This window comes from Capricornis sumatraensis, chromosome 20 (genome assembly GCF_032405125.1).
Source record: "Capricornis sumatraensis isolate serow.1 chromosome 20, serow.2, whole genome shotgun sequence".
Classification (NCBI taxonomy): domain Eukaryota; kingdom Metazoa; phylum Chordata; class Mammalia; order Artiodactyla; family Bovidae; genus Capricornis; species Capricornis sumatraensis.
The window spans coordinates 66858859-66876790 of record NC_091088.1 but is presented as its reverse complement, the minus strand read 5'-3'; the positions used below and the strand labels follow the sequence as shown (position 1 = coordinate 66876790).

General features: G+C 44.9%; 1 pseudogene; it reads right to left on the bottom strand.

The window, feature by feature from the left end:
• Positions 1–10470: 10470 nt before the first annotated feature.
• Positions 10471–12009, bottom strand: LOC138096940 (solute carrier family 2, facilitated glucose transporter member 3 pseudogene; annotated as a pseudogene).
• Positions 12010–17932: the final 5923 nt, after the last annotated feature.

Genomic DNA, 17932 nt, shown 5'->3' with positions numbered 1-17932 from the left:
TATACTTGAATTCTTTTGGTCATCGTAGACCTTAGGCAGAAAGGGCTGTAAATCTGGGGATGCCACTCAAACCCGGCTCCCTCCCAGTTCTCTGACACCACTCAGCTTCCCACAGTCTGCACATGACCTGAGAACACTCCAGCGTGTGTGTGTGGGGGTCTTCCCTGGTGGCTCAGTGGTAAAGAATCTGCCTGCAGTGCAGGAGATGCAAGAGACTCGGGTTCGTTCCCTGGGTCGGCAAGATCCCCTGGAGGAGGGTGTACTGCTGATCCTATTCATGACACCAGTTGTCTCACTGTTCACACTGTCCCCTGAACCCACAGTAGATAAGGCGCAAGCTAAGGAGCTGGAAGGAGATGTGAGGAGTCGTAGAAACTGCAGACACATTTCTTCTCTCCTGGCTGGCATGGCCGCCATAACACAGCCTCTCTCCTGGCTGGTGCAGCAGGCATAACCATAGCGTAGGTAACATGGAGCCGTAACATAACCTCATATAACATAACCATGATGTTGCTGCAATGTGGCCCTAATGCTGGGCTTTCAGGGTGAAGCTCTTACAGGTGTCCTGCACACAGTAACCCATGATCAGCTGAGTACATCATGATGCATATAAGTGCTATATGTGATCTCAGCTGTTCAGGTCACTCAGTCGTGTCCGACTCTTTGTGACCCCATGGACTGCAGCATGCCAGGCCTCCCTGTCCATTACCAGCTCCTGGAGTTTACTCAAACTCATGTCCATCGAGTTGGTGATGTCATCCAACCATCTCATCCTCTGTTGTCCCTTTCTCCTGCACTCAATCTTTCCCAGCATCAGAGTCTTTTCCAGTGAGTCAGCTCTCTGCATCAGGTGGCCAAAGTATTGGAGCTTCAGCTTCAGCATCAGTCCTTCCAATGAAGTTTCAGGACTGATCTCCTTTAGGATGGACTGGCTGGATCTCCTTGCTGTCCAAGGGCCTCTCAAGAGTCTTCTCCAACACCACAGTTCAAAAACACCAATTCTTCACAGCTCAGCTTTCTTTGTGGCCCAGCTCTCACATCCATACATGACTACTGGAAAAACCATAGCTTTGACTACATGGACCTTTGTTGGCAAAGTAATGTCTTTGCGTTTTAATATGCTGTCTAGGTTGGTCATAGCTTCTCTTCCAAGGAGCAAGCGTCTTTTAATTTCTTGGCTGCAGTCACCATCTGCCAAGATTTTGAAGCCCAAGAAAATAAAGTCTGTCACTGTTTCCATTATTTCTCCATCTATTTGCCATGAAGTGATGGGACAGGATGCCATGATCTTAGTTTTTTGAATGTTGAGCTTTAGGCCAACTTTCTCACTCTCCTCTTTCACTTTCATCAAGAGGCTCTTTAGTTCCTCTTCACTTTCTGTCATAAAAGTGGTGTCATCTGCATATTTGAGGTCATTTATATTTCTCCCAGCAATCTTGATTCCAGCTTGTGCTTCATCCAGCCAGCATTTCACATGATGTACTCTGCATATAAGTTAACTAAGCAGGGTGACAATATGCAGCCTTGACATACTCCTTTCCCAATTTGGAACCAGTCTATTTTTCTATGTCCAGTTCTAACTGTTGCTTCTTGACCTGCATACAGATTTCTTAGGAGGCAGGTAAGGTGGTCTGGTATTCCCAGTTCTTTAAGAATTTTCCAGAGTTTGTTGTGATCACACAGTCAAAGGCTTTAGTGTAGTCAATAAAGCAGAAGTTGTTATTTTTCTGGAACTCTCTTGCTTTTTCTATGATCCGTTGGATATTGGCAATTTGCCCCTTGGTTCCTCTGCCTTTTCTAAATCCAGCTTGAACATCAGAAAGTTCTTGATTCACATACTGTTGAAGCCTAGCTTGGAGAACTTTTAGCATTACTTTGCTAGTATGTGAGTTGAGTGCAATTGTGTGGTAGTTTGAACATTCTTTGGCATTCTTAGCTGTTACATAATCATTATTTATAAAACATGGGGCAAGAGTGAGAGGCTGCGTGATAAAAGAGCCTGGTCACACCGTTTTGGCTAGTTTGCCCCCTACAGAGATCAAATTGCCAACATCCTCTGCATCATCGAAAAAGCAAGAGAGTCCCAGAAAAACATCTGCTTCTGCTTTACTGACTATGCCAAAGCCTTTGTGTGGATCACAATAAACTGTGGAAGATTCTGAAAGAGGTGGGAATACCAGACCACCTCACCTGCCTCTTGAGAAATCTGTATGCAGGTCAGGAAGCAACAGTTAGAACTGGACATGGAACAACAGACTGGTTCCAAATAGGAAAAGGAGTACCTCAAGGCTGTATATTGTCACCCTGCTTAGTTAACTTATATGTAGAGTACATCATGAGAAATGCTGGGCTGGAGGAAACACAAGCTGGAGTCAAGATTGCTGGGAGAAATATCAATAACCTCAGATATGCAGATGACACCACCCTTATGGCAGAAAGTGAAGAGGAACTAAAGAGCCTCTTGATGAAAGTGAAAGAGGAGAGTGAGAAAGTTGGCTTCAAGCTCAACATTCAGAAAACTAAGATCATGGCATCTGGTCCTGTCACTTCATGGCAGATAGATGGGGAAACAGTGGAAACAGTGTCAGACTTTATTTTTCTGGGCTCCAAAATCACTGCAGATGGTGACTGCAGCCATGAAAACAAAAGATGCTTACTTCTTGGAAGGAAAGTTATGATCAACCTAGACAGCATATTAAAAAGCAGAGACATCACTTTGTCAACAAAGGTCCGTTTAGTCAAGGCTGATTTTTCCAGTAGTCATGAATGGATGTGAGAGTTGGACTATAAAGAAAGCTGAGTGCAGAAGGATTGATGCTTTTGAACTGTGGTGTTGGAGAAGACTCTTGAGAGTCCCTTGGACTGGAAGGAACTCCAATCAGTCCATCCTAAAGGAGATCAGTCCTGGATGTTCATTGGAAGGACCGATGCTGAAGCTGAAACTCCAGTACTTTGGCCACCTGATGCAAAGAGCTGACTCATTTGAAAAGACCCTGATTCTGGGAAAGATTGAGGGCAGGAGGAGAAGAGGATGACAGAGGATGAGATGGTTGAATGACATCACTGACTCAATGGACATGTTGAGTTTGCGTAAACTCTGGAAGTTGGTGATGGACAGGGAGGCCTGGCATGCTGTGGTTCATGGGGTCGCAAAGAGTCGGATACAACTGAGCGACTGAACTGAAACTGAAACTACAGCGGGCATAGCAGCCCACTCCAGTGTTCTTGCCTGGAGAATCTCATGGACAGAGGAGCCTGGCAGGCTACAGTTCGTGGGGTCACTAAGAGCTGAGCATGACTGAAGCAACTGAGCACACCCACTCTCCAGCGTGGGGGTCCCCAACCCAGCAGGACCCCAAGCAGGAGAAGAGGGGCTTAAAATCTCTGATGTTAAATCAAGCAACACAAGCATTGAATAAGTAAGGTGCCTGTGTCCAGTCTTGCACAAACGGATGGAAGAGGATAAAAAGGATGTGATGTGGTCCTTTCTTCAGGGAGCTCTTGGAGAGCTCCTTGTTTGCTGGGAGAGCTGAGCTCACAGGCAGGGAAGTGATACTTGATGTCAGAAGTCAGGAGCTCTGCTCCTCAGGAAGGAAAACCTGGAGCAGGAAGTGGAGGGGTGAAGGGTGGATGGGGGCACTGCTGAAGGGTTTACTAGATTCTGACTTGCATCAAACATGCTAAGGGCACTGGGCACAGACCTTCAAAATGGGACTTAAATGTAGTAGTGGACTCTTTGTTGTTGTGTAGTAGCCTTGTTGTGTCCGACTCTTTGTGACCCAATGGACTGTAGCCCACCAGGCTCCTCTGTTCATGGAATTCTCCAGGCAGCAATACCGGAATGGGTTGCCATTTCCTTCTCTAGGGGATCCTCCTGGCCCAGGAACTGAATCAACGTCTCCTGCATTGGCAGGTGAACTCTTTACCCCTGAGCCACCTGGGACGTTCCAGTTGACTTTAACACTAACTGACAAAAAAATTGAAGTATAATCCATTTAAAATAGTCTAAATTAGAAAAAAAAATTCAACCACACAAGATGTAAAAGAGTGGCTGAAGCTGTGTGGAGAGTTTAGTTCTTTTTTATGGCTGAGTAACTGTATGCAATGAGCAAGCTAATATTTTTCTTTCTTCCTCTGGTTGTTGATTACACTATGGTACTTTCTGGTGAAGATTGATCTTGCTGCACACTTCCGAAGCATGCACTTTCCTCTATGCATGTTATATTTTTAAAAGATTACATTGAAATTGTACAGCATTGGGGAATTCCCTAGAGGTCCAGGGGTAAGGACTTAGCGGTTTCCCTGCTGTGGTCTGGGGGTTCATTCTCTCATCTCATAACAAGTTCCCAAAAGTTATGCCAAAAAAAAAAAAAGTATAAGGTCAAAGTCATTTTGTCCACTGGGAAAATATTTATGGCTGTAAATGCATCCCACATTCACACTCCATAGAGGCTCAGAGTGTCCTTGAGCCAGCAGACCCTTCAGTGCCAACAGCCACGACATATCTGGCAGGGCCCCACCCAACACGGAGAAAAGCCTCTGGCAAGGGGCTCGCAGGATGAATCAGGTAAACTGAGACACCAAAATACGCCTCAAAGCGGATGAAGATCGTGATCATGATGCTGCAGGGGATGGACCGCTGAGGATTTAGGGCCTCTCCCCTGCGAGATGGGAGGAGGTCTTGGATCAGGAAAACACACCACAGTGGAAGCATGAAATCAAATTCCTTCCTCCATGTCCAGAAGCAGGTTAACCTTCTCCCGACCCCTAAAGCCAAGGGCAGCCCAAACTGTGCCCAAGCCCCCAGTGGGACACACAATGACCATGTTACTGCTTGTGGAAATGGAATCAAAACCAAAAAATGCATAGAAACATGTTACTGCCCCATGAAGAATCCCATCAAAGCCAAAGGGCACACACCCTGCAGAACCCAGAGGGCCCAAGCTATGGTGAGAGAAGGGATGAGGAAGAACAAGGTTGAGTTGTATTCAGCCATCTCTGCTTAATACTCCTCTCTTCATATCACAAGTGCTGGGCTCCAGGACCCCCATCACCTGGATCCGCCAGCCCCAGTCTCTTTAGTCCCTCTGGATCCAGATGTATTCAGCTTATAGTCCTGTTCCATAAGCTGCCAGCTGTGCAGGTCTCCCTTAATGAAGCCAGAGAGGATAACGAAGCTGAGAACCAAAATGTTGATGCCCGTGAACACTTTGTAAACCTGGGCTGACTCACGAGCTCCCAGAGCCAGTACTCCTGTGGGAAAGATGGAATACGAGACATTCAAGATAATTAAATCCATAGACAGTTACCAAGAGCTGAGGGACTGGTGCTGGACAGATGAAAATGTTTGCTCAATGGGTATGGGATTTCCTTTTGAGGTGATAAAAATATTTGGAAACTCACTTGATAGGGATACTCTTTTGCTATTTTGAGTTGGGTGATCTTGCTTACAGATTTGAAACATGCTTGGCCTTGAAATCAAATGTTTTTATTTAAAAATATATTTGGAACTCAATGGAGGTGGTTGCCCAACATTGTGAATGTACTAAGTACCACTGAATTGTACACTTTAAGATGGTTAATTTCTTACATGACAATCATCTCACAGTATATACATCCACCAAATCATCACATGTATACTTTAAATTTGTGCAGTGTTGTATTCATATCTCAATAAACCTAGGAAAAATAATAAAATGTTTAATTTTGTGCTATGCTAATTTCTCCTCAATTAAAAACACAATTTGGTCTTAATACAGAAGAGATACTAATAGGTTCAAGTAAATGAATCTCAGCCTGGGAATGATTTTGTCCTGTAAGGAACATTTGACAATGTCTCCAGATATTCTGATTTTCAGTTTAGGAGGTGGGTATCACTGGTATCTAGTGGGTAAATGTCAGAGATGTTACTCAACATCCAACAATGATTTTCTAAAAAAGTTGAAACGCACACCCCTACACCTATGAATGATCGAACCCAAACTGTCAATGATGCCAAGAATGGGAAACAATGGTCTGTGTCTTGCTTTTCTGCCTCTCACATCAGAGACCACTCCAGCCCTAATCCCCCACCATTCTACCACCCAAGCCCTTCCCATCTCAGCTCCCCCTCCACACTCTGCTCTTCCCATTCTGTCTCTGACCCCTGACTCACCAGTGATCAGCGGCACCAGGCCCAGGGTAAAAAAGTCTGGGTACGTGGCCAGGAAAGAGGGCATATATGGAGAGAAAGTTTCCTGTAACGCCTGAGAGATGTGGTTCCCAATGAGGCTGCCAGGCCCGGGCTACACTGGTGGTGCCTGCAGTGGCAGAAGGAATATTCACAAAAGTGTGTGTGTGTGTGTGTGTGTGTGTGTGTGTGTGTGTGTGTGTGTGAGTGCACGCATGCTCAGTCTTGTCTGATTCATTTCAACCCCATGGACTGTAGCCCTCCAGGCTTCTCTGTCCATGGGGTTTCCCAGGCAAGAATACTGGAGTGGGCTGCCATTTCCTCCTCCAAGGAAGCTTCCCACACAGGGATGGAAGCCGCATTTCTTATCTTCTGCATTGGCAGGCAGATTCTTTACCACTGCACCTCCTGGAAAGCCTTCACAACATAGGTCAGCTATTTGATATGCTAGGAGGAGATCAATGTTATGCAAGAAAATATCACAGGAAATTGGGACCAGGAGAGCTGGAAAGTGAGACTAGAAAATTTAAAACCAGATATAAGGGAAAATTCCATGAAGGCAGCAGCTGAGCAAAGACTTCAAAATGGTGAAGGGATGAGCCCACGGGACATACCTTCTTCTCACACACTCCGTAAAGTTCCCTGACCCCTGGGTTCTTGGTTCATCATTTAAAGAGAGCAGGATAGAGGTGAATAGAATGACATTGTGGGAGTTTCCTGCCACTGTTATCCTCTTTACCTCCAAGGTGGATAACAAGGTTCTCATGAATGAATGAAGAGTGAAGAACTAAACCCTGCCTCTTTGTTTCCTGATCTTAAACCCACAACTTTCCCTGACCCATCCTCTCACTGATGGCAAAGGACAGTATGAGGTTCCAGCCAGGAATGAAGGAATTGACCCACGGTGATGTAGCTGTAGATACACAGTACCAGAGCATGGTACCTGGGCCCCGAACTCAGCATAGCAGAGCCCAGACATCACACAAGACAGGCCAGCCACCAAGAAGGAGATGACAATCGCTGGTCCAGCGACAGACAGGGCCACTGCACCAGTGAGGACATACACGCCAGCTCCCAGGGTTCTGCTCACACCCAAGGCCACCAGGTCAAGGGTGTTCAGATGAGCTTCGGGACTTTCAGACTCCTCTATGGGTTCCAGCGGCCGCCAGAAGCAGTTTGCCCACCAGCTTCTGGGCAAACTGTCAAACATACTAACGCAGCATCCTAGACACAGATGAGGAGGTTACATTCTGCAGAAGAAATGAGGCACAAAGCCATGGAGAACGCCATCTGCCCTCGGCCCTGCAAGTCCAAGTCCACAGGGCAGTGGCCTTGTGAGGGAAGCTCTCCATCTCCGAGCTCTGGTTTCTACAGACACAAATGAAACTTTTAATACATTTCAAAGTTATTGGAAGTATAAGAGGATTGAGGGGAGCAAAAGATGCTGCATCAAAATGGGCCACATTACTGAAACGGACACAGACGTTTTTAAGATGGCAAACTTTACGCTCTGTGGTATGTTACTACCATTTCCTAAACTGCTGCCATGGTGAATAATAGAGCCAGCTTCACAGAGTTGTGGGTCGGAGCAAACCTGATGGTAAGTTAGTATAAATCACTATACAGTCACCCCTGAGGTGTAACAATCTGGGGGTCCTCAAGTCCCTTACATCATCCCCGTGTCCACAGAGGAGTCTGCCGATACAGAGGGTCAACATTATACAGGAGACTGACATCAGTATTTACATCACAAACCCTGTATAAGGAGAATCGTTACTATTCTTTCTTTTTCTTTTGAAAGCAAGCAACATTAATTTATTAAGTCTGCAAGGCAGTGCACTAAGGCTTTTTCATTTCATCTGCACATGATAAATGAATATGGCTATTTTCATTTGTACAAAACTCTTGTATAAGAAACTTATTTAGGTTACAATAAGCACTGAGCAGCCACATGGTGTATAAAGCTGATTTGTTGTTACAGAGGAAGGTTCCCCCCACCCCCACCACCACACACACACAAAACCAAGCCTGTGATGTTATATATGTACAATCAGAATTTTATTTCAAAACAAAGAACCGTAGCAACAATAATAGAAAAAATCCATTTGGAAATTATTCACAACCTGGTCACTGAGAAATGGGAAAAATTCTATGCTGTGCCACTGCCGACCCACTGGGCTGAGGAGTCGGAGCAGAGGGGCAGCTGGAGGACAGGCCCCCGTCACGCAAAGCCCTGTCCCAAGGCTCTGCGAGTTTTGTACCCAAAGCCTCAGCAACCAGAGGGAATGGTGAGAACTTAGAACCAAAATACTGTCATAGGCGAGGGTTTGACTGAAGGGCTTGAAATATGTAAGCATCAAAGAGGGAAAGGAAGATCAGACAACATATGAAAGAGGGATGAAGAGCCCAGTCTCCACTTCTAAAAATACTGGATGATCCTGGAGGTGGCCATGGGCTGCGGTAAATGTAATCCCTCCATCTCAGCAAACCCTCTGGCCACCCAGATCTAGAAGCTTATTGTTCCCCTAAGAATGCCTCCCTCTCCCCCATGACGCCCTTCCAGCGCACCCAGGAGGCTTCACGTCCTGGTCTCACACTCCTTCCTGTCTTCTCCTGCTCTCTGAGTGGAGAGTAAGTCCTCTGCGCTCAGTCTCAATATTTAGGGAGTTCTCTCTGTCCTCTCCAACAAGGAAAGGCAGCCAGGTGAGGCGGAGCTCTGAAGTTTCAAAGAAAACCATTGATGCAGATTCCACCCAGCAGAGGCAGGGTTGTTTACATATACACGAGTGAGTCCAAACACATTAGACCCAACAGGGGCCTTAGGAACCTAACAAGATAACCAACAACTGCTTTGTGACGGTGCACACACGTTCACGCTCATGTGTGGGCCTTGCTGCACATCCACACAGACTGTCACGTGTGGTCTACAGGAAAGTTCAAGTCCCTTTGGGGGAACCTGACATAACACTATGGTAACGTGGTAACAAGGGTAACTTGATGCAGTAAACAGACATAAGCAAGCATGAGATGCCCCTCACGTAATAACACACGTCAACTGGATAATAATCATTCTGGAAAAAAAGTCGTCTTCCAGCACTGAGGTTACAAATTCCAAGTTAGCTATAAACATCTTTGAGTTCTTTTAAAGCTATGACTTAAAGCAAGATAAAAATCAACACCTAAAATCCTCTAAACAACAAACTGAACAAATAATGAACCTCTAACAATAATCAAGATTTTTGGTTGCTCACTTGGGAGGCTCTCCCACCAGATGGGTGATAGGGATATATATATATATTTTTAAAGTGAGTTCACCACAGAGAAAAAAGCTGCTTGGTCCAATGAGGGGAGAGAGGATTTGTAGAAATAACCATCCCTTCTCTGGACTCCATCCAAAATTAGAACCTACAAACCCCTATTAACTACAATGTCCACCTTAGCAATAATCCTAGATTTCAAATAATACTACATATAATCTTAAACGAAGAAAAAAGTTCCAAAGGAAACCAATAGCTTCTTTATACAGGCACATGACTTTTCTGAGAAAGTTGAGAGTTTTTATCTGAAGGAGAGAAATTGTTAAGAGGCAACGTGCAAACCTCACACACCACATCATGCATCCTCCAATCATGCATGACCTTTCTCCCTAAATCCTTCCCTTCTTATTGTACCTTAACCTCTTTGGTATAAAATCTTCCACCCTATAACCTCTCCTGAAGCACCTCCCTCTAACCTCAATTTCCTTATGCTTTCATTATTTGGTAAAATTACTTTATATTTCAAACAATAGATATTTACGCAATAAAACCAGAAGATAAAATAAATAAAGCTCAATTTAAGTTGCTCAGCAGAGCTGTACGGAAGAGAAGGAGCTCTTATGGAATCCCTCTCTGCCCCCTACTGTTGAGTGTACCTGCTTCCTGGTGAGTCTGAGGTTGGAGGAAAGACGCCTTCTAGCCCACTCCCCAAAATGCCCTGAGGCAATTTTAGAACCTTAGGGAGCATAGCTGGCCAAGTTGTCACATACCAAGCGGCCAATCCCTCCTGAAATGAAGGTAGGTTTACTTGGTCTTTCCTGAGCTGAAGAGAATGTCCAAGAAATGAAATTTTTAAAAGCCATTGATGACAACGACTGACCCCAGCCTTGGGATCCTCTGAGTGCCCATCGAGTGTGTGGATGAGAAAGGAATGGAGTAGCAGCATTCAGAAACAGTCTTGGGTTACAACCTGATGAGGTCTCTCTGCTTGCTCAGGGGGAGGCTGCTTTTTGTGACGGGAGGGAGGTAGGTAGGAGGCACGTCTTAGGCGCTGGTGTCCATCATGGGCTGGATGCGGTTCATCTTCATGATGGGGCCCTCACCATCAGAAATGGGGCCCTCACCATCAGGAATGGGGCCCTCACCATCAGGAATCTCACCACAGATTCCTGTCTGCACCTTCCCTTCAAAGGCTCGTGTAATTTCCTCAAAAGTCCTGCCACGGGTCTCGGGAACTTTGAAGAAGGTGAAGACCCAGAAGATAATGAGGAAGATGGTGAAGAAAATGAAAATGTAGGCGCCTAAGTACAACGTGGCCAAGGGGAAGGACAGTCCAACCAGGAAGTTGGAGGTCCAGTTGGAACAACCAGCCACTGCCATGGCAGCCGGGCGGGGCCCCTGGCTGAAGAATTCAGCCACAATAAACCAGGGAATGGGGCCTGGGCCAATTTCAAAGAAGGCCACGAAGACCAGGATAGCCACAATACAGATAAAGCTCATCCAGCTATAATCAATCTTTAGTAACAAAGAAATCATAATGAGGATGGAACAAAAAGCCATCCCTCCAAGTCCAGTGAGGTGTAGAGTCCTCCTCCCAGCCCTTTCCACCAAGAACAGAGACACCACGGTGAAGATGGTGTTGACCACACCTGTGCTGATAGTGGCATAGACTGGCTCCTGGACACCTGCGTCTTTGAAGATTCCGGTAGAGTAGTAGATCACCGTATTGATCCCAGAGAGCTGCTGGGAGAGCTGGAGCATGATGGAGACAACGATGGGTTTCCGGTAGTTGGGGGCACGGAAGAGCTCTAGCACGGTGACTTGCTTCTCCTGCGACATCCGCGCACTCTCATCCTTCATCTCCTGGATGTCCTGAGCCACATCCTTGGTGCCCCATAATCTCTGGAGGACCTCCTTTGCCTTCTCCTCCTTCTTTCTGTTAATGAGCAAGAATCTAGGACTTTCAGGGCAAAATGGAAGGGCAGCGCACTGGATGATGGCTGGTAAGATGGTGAAGCCCAGGAGCAGAGGCCAGAGATCTTTAGTCCCCAAGATGACATTTAGACCAAAGATCTGGGCCACCAGAATTCCGATAACGATGCCCAGCTGGTTGAGAGTACCAAAGGCGCCCCGCAGGGTAGTCGGTGAGATCTCTTCAATGTACATGGGGACGAATCCTGTGCAGAGTCCGCAGAAGACGCCGATAACCAGTCGGCCCACGATCAGCATTTCAACCGACTCTGCTATTTTGCAGAATCCCATAAGGCAGCCACCAGCTATGGCCAACAGGTTAACAATAAGCATTGAATTGCGCCTGCCAAATCGGTTGACAAAGAGTCCGATGGAGAAGGAACCGATCATACCACCCACGGAGAAGATGGCCACAGACAAGGACCACAGGAAAGTGAGGAGCATGCTGGACGGGGGGGTTTCTGACCACTCTTCCAAAGCGTAATTGAGAAAGTCCTTTATGATCGCCTCAGGAGCATTGATGACTCCAGTGTTGTAGCCAAACTGGAAAGAGCCTATGGTAGCAACTGAGATGGCGAAGATCAGAGGTGCGGTGATCTTTGTGGTTCCCATGGCCCAAATTTAATTCTTTTCAAATCTTTGATAAAGATCTAGGAGTGGGACTCCAGAGACCCCTCTTCCAGGCGCAAAACCTCCAAAATGTCCTCTCTCGGCGGCAAGTTTTCCTCCAGGTCCTCAGTCTATTATTTCTATATTAAAGAGTCTAAAAAGAGTCTCACAACCTCTAGACTTGAACCAATCCCCCTCTCCCCACCTCTTCTCACACAAACACAACAGCTCTCAGCTTCTGCTTTCGTCTGGAAAATGGGTCTCTCCACCCTCAGGCTGGAGCTGGGCTGACCCCCCTGCACTCTGGGATTGCAGAGGTCTCTTTGGGAGGAGGTGAACTCAGCGCCCAGTCTCCCACAGAAGAAGCTGATCCGAGACTTACTGGATCCTTGGAGCAGAGCCTGGAGCACTGGGTCAGTCAGGGAGGCTGAGGGCAAGGCGCGCGGGGCTGGAGCTGAGACATCTCTGAGAACCGAAGCGGGGAGTCCTGAGCACAGAAGACAGTCTTCACCCCTGGGCTGTTGGGGTGGAGATGGGGCTGGGTGGGCGGGGAGCAGTGTGGCTATCAGCCCTGACTCTTCTGTGGTTACCCTAGGCGGGGTGGTTCTGAGAGGTGTTTTTATGTGTGGTAAAATACCCATAACACAAAATCGACCATTTTAGCCATTTTTAAGTCTGCAGGTCAGTTGTGTTAAGTACCTTCAAATTTTGTGCAAACTTCAGAAGTTTTTCATCTTGCAAAAACATCAGTTCTGTTCCATTCAATAGTAATTCCCATTTCCCATTCACAGTTCTTGGCAATTACCCTTCTACATTCTGTCTCTATGAATCTGACCACTCCAGGTGCTTCATTTTAAGTGGAATCATTCAACATTTCTCCTTTCCTGGCAGGTTTATTTTACCTAGTAAAATGTCCACAAGGTCATCCCTATTGCATCTTGTGTTAGAATTCCCTTTCTTTTTAATGGTGAACAATACTCTATTGTGGGTACCTACCACATTGGCTTATAAATGGAAAACTTGTGTTGCTGTCATGCTTTGGTTATTGTGAAACATGCTGTGAACAGGGATTTGCAAATATCTCTTCCAGAGTGTGCATTCAATCCTTCTGCGTACATGATCAAAAGTGGAATCACTGACTCAAACAGTTATAAGATTTTTATCTGCTTCTGATGGAGAAGATGTGTCACATATTGAAGTATGGGGACGTCGTTTTGACTTATAATACATGATTCGGCCTAAACTTTGTGTGAACTGAACCCTCACAGAATGTCTTCTTTAACAAGTGAGGTAAAGGAGCATCTGTTTTGAAGATAAGGATGAGTAACTCCCTTCTCATGGAGTGAGTGTTAGCACTCTCTGGGAGATAAGGTTCCCTTCCCAGTCACCAGGGAGCTGCTGTCTTACTGTCTGTGGATGAAGTCTGCCTCTTTTGAAACCTTGAAGGAGTACACCCTGTCATGTTCATGTATGTCCTGTGCTTGGATGAGGTAGAAGACTGCGCTGGACCCCATGCTTCAGCAGAGCAGTTCCTCAGAGCTCCAGGGACACTGTCCTCAGTTTGGCTCAAAGAAAACTCTTTTCTATTTCAGTTATGTACTTTTCATTGACCATTTCTGTGGACACTTGAGATCAAGGACCTTGCAAAATACGAGCTGTAAGACTTGAGATCCCACTCAACCCTGCTCCCTCCCAGTCCTCTTACCTGACTCGACTCCCCACAGTCTGCACCCGACCTGAGACACCCCAGTGTGGGGACCTTTAAGCTCAGCGGTGCCCCAACCAGGAGAAGGCAGCTTAACATGTCTGATGTGAATTCAAGGAACACAAACATTGAACAAGCACTGTGCTTTGTTGAGTCTTGAACGGTTGATGGGAGAGGATAAAGGGGATGTGACTTGGTCTTCCTCAAGGAGTTCTGTTGCTGGGAGAGCCGAGCACAGAGATGGAGAAGTGATACTTTATGTGAGCGATCAGGAGCTCTGCTCCTCACGGAGGAAAAGCCGGGAGCAGGAAGTGGAGTGGCGAGGGGGTGATGGTGGTACTGGTACCGGGTTGACTAGATTCTGACCTCCGTCAGATGACCCACAAGCTGAAACTGAGCACAAACCAGCAACATGGGTCTTAAATGTAAGTGGTTGACTATTGCATTAACTTCTTTAAGAACTGAGGTATAGTTGATTTACAGTATTGTCATTTTGTTTTTTAAAGCCACCCACACAAGAGGGAGTGAAGTAGATTAAGCTATTATGGAGAGCTTTAGTTCTTTTTCTGGCTGCGTAGTGTATCATTGTATGTATACACACACACATAAATATTTATATGACATCTTCTTTATCATTCACCTGACTTTCTTTTTAAAAAATTATTTTTTATATTCCTTTTGGCTGCACTGGGTCTTCCTTGTTGCACGTGGGCTTTTTCTAGTTTTAGCAAGTAGGGGCTGCTCTCTAGTTGCAGTGAACAAGCTTCTCATTGTGGGGTTTTTCTTGCTGCAGAGCATGGTTTCTAGCTGCAAGGGCTTCAGTATTTGCAGGATGTGGATTCAGTAGCTGTGGTTCACAGGCCTAGTTTCCCCATGGGATGTAGGATCTTCCTGGACTAGGCATCGTATATCTGTGTACCCTGCATTGGAAGGTGAATGGACCACCAGGGAAGGCCTATCCATTCATCTGTCGATGGATACTTAGGTTGCTTCCATTTGTTGGCAATTGTGAATAATGCTGCTATGAACATTGAAGGGCATGCGTCTTTTCAAATTAGTGTTCTTGTTTTTATTGGATATATACCCAGGAGTGGACTTGCTGGGTCAGATGGTAGTTCTGTTTTCAGTTTTTTGAGAAACCTCCGTATTGTGTTTTATAGTGTTTGCACAAATTTACATTCCCAACAACAGTGTATGAGAGCCCCCACTTGTCCAAATCTGCCTTCTGCTCTCCTGGGTTTTGTCTTCATATGTGGTACTGGAACTAATCCATCTTTCCAAGGTATGTCTCAATAACTGGCAAGTAGGTTTATGGTATTGGGTCATTATGTTACCTCCCCATTACAGAGTCAAGAGATCCATGTTAGCAGGATACCAAGATAGCTGGTGGCAAAGTCTTTGGGAATCTTCGTTCCTAGCCCAAGGGTATGTGTAAACAGAAATATACTTAGAAATCTATAAGCCACCATTGCTCAAATAACTGAAGAAACCACAGAAAGAATTGTAGCACAACAGATATACCTAAAATCCTCAGCCAAAGTAGGTTTTAGAGAATAGAATTGCCCTAGATTTTCTACTGGCCAAACAAGAAGGCATTATACTATTACTCACATGACTTCTTTGACTTACATTACTACCTCAGAAGACATTGAGATACACACAGAAGAAATTTTCCAAGAGGCAAAATGGTTGCAAAATGTAACACAGACTGACCCTTTCAATGACCTGATTAGTAGGTTCCCCTTGGGACTAGGCACATTTTCCACACTGCTTTATAGATGATTATTGTTTTAATATTATTATCCTTGCCCTAGCTATCAAGTTACTCATGACAAAGATCCCCATCTGCTTAAAGTCTGCTGCCAAAACTGCACATACAAATGATTGTACAGGAAACCGAGATGATGGATCAAATCTATAATCTATAAAATGGTTTCCCATGTGGGTCCGTGGTAAAGAATCCGCTTGCCAATGCAGGAGATGTGTGTTTGATCGCTGGGTTGGGAAGATCCCCTGGAGAAGGGAATGGCAACCCACTCTAGTGTTCTTGCCTGGAGAATCCCATGGACAGAGGAACCTGGCTGGCTACCGTCCATGAGGTTGCAAAGAGTCAGACACAACTGAGTGAATGTGCCCACACCCACACCCACACACATATCTATAAAACATTTCTCCATCAGTATATACATATCTATGTTGTTGACTGCATTTTAATTAATTTACCCAATTCTAAAGTTCTATACATTATGTACTGTTTTAATACAAATGCTTTACACAGACAAACATTTATGAATATTAATACTTATATAATATTAATTACATATATTGAATATAAAGATATATACATATTTACAGAAATAAGTTTCTTTGTTGTGCTTTGCAAATACTGCATTTTTTACTTTTTTACAATTGAAGCTTTGTGGCAACCTTGAGTCATCAGATGATGGTAAGCATTTCTTAGCATTAACATCTTTTTTTTTTAGATTTTACTTTTTATTTATTTTTTAAAAATATAAATTTATTTATTTTAATTGGAGGCTAATTAATTTACAATATTGTATTGGTTTTGCCACACACTGACATGAATCCACCACGGGTGTACATGTGTTTCCCATCCTGAACCCCCCTTCCACCTCCCTCCCCATCCCATTCCTCTGGGTCATCCCAGTGCACCAACCCCGAGCACCCTCTAATGCTGGACTGGCATTCAAACCTGGACTGGCGATTCATTTCACTTATGGTAATATACATGTTTCAAAGCCATTCTCCCAAATCATCCCACCCTTGCCCTCTCTCATGGGGTCCAAAAGGCTGTTCTATACATCTTTAAAAATAAGGTCTATACATTGTTTAATTAAAGGCGGTGCGATAGCACACTGAACAGACTACAGTGTAGTATAAAGTAACTTACATGCCCTGGAAAAACAAAGAGCTGTGTGACTCACTTTATTGCCAAGTCTCCTTATTGCAGTGGTCTGGAACCAAATCTCCAAGGTATGTCTACATTAACTCTCCACTTTGGGTCATATCATTTAATTGTTTCAGAAAGCGCATCATTTTTCCTTGCTGGAAAATTGTCCACATTCTGGTTTTGGACAATAGTGTTTTTGGCTGAAACTCTTAGGTCTTCTATGAACTAGCAGTTGATCTAGAAGCTTGAGTACATTCTGATTCAGCTTCTCATCAAGACTCTTTCATGGACAGTATTCTGTGTTGCCTGTTACAGCACACTGGGTAACATGGGATATCTGGTTGTCCCCCCGCGGTAAGGCAAGAACAGCAATCAGGTGATGTCAGCCTCCTCCATCAAAGTTTTACTCAAAAGAATCAGTCTCCATGAACTGCTTTCTAAGCCTGTTATCCCAGAACTTGTAAGATCCTGTATGTCCTAATTCTGTTCATCCTCATCTGTTTTTAAATTAATCTAATAACTTGTACTCAGTATCTTGACCTCCATCCCTCGTTCACTCTACGTTAGCTGTTCATTCCCACCAACAGTCCTCTACTTCATTATTACCAATGTCTTCAATGCCCGTAAGCCCAACTTATACATTAATTCTGCAGCAGCACCTGTTAATCTTGTCTCTCCAATTTCACTTCCTTTTAGTTCTATGCAACTGTAGCCATTTATCAACCAACCATTACTTCCCACCCACTTCCCTCTCCTCTGGCAAAGTAGGAGTATTTTTTCAGTAAAGAACTTTTTCCCATCAACTCTGTTGTGTAACTCTAACAGTATGTGACTGGCTTCCCTGGGAGCTCAGTCAGTTAAGAATCCACCTGCAGTGCAGGAGGCATGAGTTCGATCCCTGGGTCAGGGAAGATTCCTTGGAGAAGGAAATGACAATCCACTGCAGTATTCTTGCCTGGAGGATCCCATGGACAGAGGAGCCTGGCGGGCTACAGTCCATGGAGTCACAAAGAGTTGGACATGACTTAGCAACTAAACCACCACCACTACACTATAACTCAATAAAGTTGGGGAGGGATAAAAACAACCGTTTTGCTTTATCATTATGAAATGATCCAATTTATCAGTGAGTATCCTCTTTTTCTTAAAGTCTACTTTGTTTGATATTAATATAGCTGCCTTGGCTTCCTACTGTTACGTTTGCACATTATATCTGTTCCCTTACTGTTACTTTCAACCTATTTATATGCTAATATGTGAAGTGTAACTCTTGACAAAATATGTAGTTATGTGTGTTTCCTTTTGAAATT